Here is a 2,436-nt window from a genome sequence, read left to right on the forward strand (position 1 = left end):
TTTATGGCTCTGACAATTAAAAAAAAATAAAGAACAAGGATTAAGGCGGAAGATACAAAAAGTTTTTTTTTGTTTTGTTTTGTTTTAAAGGATTACATAATTTACATGTAAAGCAATACTAGTACCTTCCCTCCTCCCCCCCCCTCCCCACCTGGATTTGTTAAGTAGCTCCTTTGCTCTGTGTGTAAGAGCAGGAAAGCCTTCATAGAGGCAAGTAACTCTGTAACAATGCATTATACAATATTTGGAATGACTTAAAAACAAACAAACAAACAAACAAACAAACATGTACAATCAGAGTCCTGGGCACTGTAGAACTTTGGGGATGTTTGCCTCCAACATACTTAGACTGCTCATCACCTTCACCATTCCAGTTTTTAAATCCTGAGTCAAGCGCCAAAAAAAACCAAAACAAAACCAAAAAAAAAAAAAAAACCCAAAAAAACAAATAAAGCCATGCCAATCTCATCTCTTTTGGGCAATTATCATGTCACACCTTTTGAAAAAAACCAACCAAAAAAAAAAAAAAAAAACAAACAGTCCATTTAGAAGCATTTGCGGTGGACAATGGAGGGCCCAGATTCATCATACTCCTGCTTGCTGATCCACATCTGCTGGAAGGTGGAAAGAGAGGCCAGGATGGAGCCTCCAATCCAGACAGAGTATTTGCGCTCAGGTGGGGCAATGATCTTGATTTTCATTGTGCTGGGGGCGAGGGCTGTAATCTCCTTCTGCATACTGTCAGCAATGCCTGGGTACATGGTGGTACCACCAGACAATACGGTATTAGCATATAGATCCTTACGGATGTCAACATCACACTTCATGATGGAGTTGAAGGTAGTTTCATGGATTCCACAGGATTCCATACCTAAGAAAGATGGTTGGAAGAGAGCTTCTGGGCATCGGAATCTCTCATTGCCAATGGTGATAACCTGACCATCAGGAAGCTCATAGCTCTTTTCCAGAGAGGAGCTAGATGCAGCAGTGGCCATCTCCTGTTCAAAGTCTAGGGCGACATAGCACAGCTTCTCCTTGATGTCACGTACAATTTCCCTCTCAGCTGTTAGGTAGTGGATCTTCATGAGGTAGTCCGTCAGATCACGGCCAGCCAGATCCAGACGGAGGATGGCATGGGGAAGGGCATAACCTTCATAGATGGGCACAGTGTGGGTCACACCATCACCGGAGTCCATCACAATACCAGTAGTACGACCAGAGGCATACAGGGACAGCACAGCCTGGACGGCAACGTACATGGCTGGGGTGTTGAAGGTCTCAAACATAATCTGAGTCATCTTTTCTCTGTTGGCTTTGGGGTTCAGGGGAGCTTCTGTGAGCAGCACAGGGTGCTTCTCAGGGGCCACACGGAGCTCATTGTAGAAAGTGTGATGCCAGATCTTCTCCATGTCATCCCAGTTGGTGACAATACCATGTTCAATGGGATACTTCAGGGTCAGGATACCTCTCTTGCTCTGGGCCTCATCCCCCACGTAGCTATCTTTCTGGCCCATGCCCACCATCACACCCTGATGTCTGGGGCGCCCAACAATGGAAGGGAACACAGCCCGAGGGGCATCATCTCCTGCAAAGCCAGCTTTGCACATTCCAGAGCCATTGTCAACAACGAGAGCAGCAATATCATCATCCATGGCGAACTTTGAAGTGGCAAGTTTAAACCCTTAAGAGAGAGAGGAGGTGGTGCCGCATCTGGAGGCATGGGGGAGGCAAGTGCACGCTGGGTGGAAGAGCTCACAGCTACTGAGATAACATTTAAAAATGGTAGCTACTAATAGCAAAATTTCTTTTGCCAATCACCAAGTGACATCAATGTTTCAGGAAACCTTACTTGTAAACTGTAACATATATGATTTGCAGTTTTAGGGGGAGAACAAAACTTGGGAAGTACTAACAGGCTGCTCATATGTGCTATGCTTAACTTAAATGAATTTATAAAAGCCAAGGTTCTAATGTAAAAAGAGGTTTTTTTTTTAATGAAAAAAGGTAATAATTTAATGGTCATTCTTGTGAAAATGACCTTAAAATATTTTGTTTCCTGTTGTGAACCAAAGTCAAAAAGCAAAAATAATTATTTGAACAGCTGAATTATCCCTTTCCTTATGAACTGTTTGTGCCAAATCAATTTTAAATGACATGAAAAATTGTAATGTTCTGATCGTCTCTCAGTTGTAATCCTTCTCTGGGTAGGTTTCTTTTCTGTATAATCTTTTCCTCTATGAGCAGGTTTCTTGGGAGGCTTCTGGAGCCTCCAGCCAGCCTCTTCTTCTTCCTGAATCCTGGCTCTGAATCTCCTCCAGCTCTTGTCCTTCCCCAGTCCAGACTGCTTGTCCAGGCCCAATGTTGCCTCTTTTAGCCTCCCAGAGAATGGGTGTGGGATAATGCAAGGGCTTCTGGGAAGAAGTACTCTAACCAATG

General features: G+C 43.7%; 1 pseudogene; it reads right to left on the reverse strand.

Moving 5' to 3' along the window:
• Positions 1–508: 508 nt before the first annotated feature.
• Positions 509–1,753, reverse strand: LOC141560963 (actin, cytoplasmic 1 pseudogene; annotated as a pseudogene).
• Positions 1,754–2,436: the final 683 nt, after the last annotated feature.

Source organism: Sminthopsis crassicaudata, chromosome 3, assembly GCF_048593235.1.
Source record: "Sminthopsis crassicaudata isolate SCR6 chromosome 3, ASM4859323v1, whole genome shotgun sequence".
Classification (NCBI taxonomy): domain Eukaryota; kingdom Metazoa; phylum Chordata; class Mammalia; order Dasyuromorphia; family Dasyuridae; genus Sminthopsis; species Sminthopsis crassicaudata.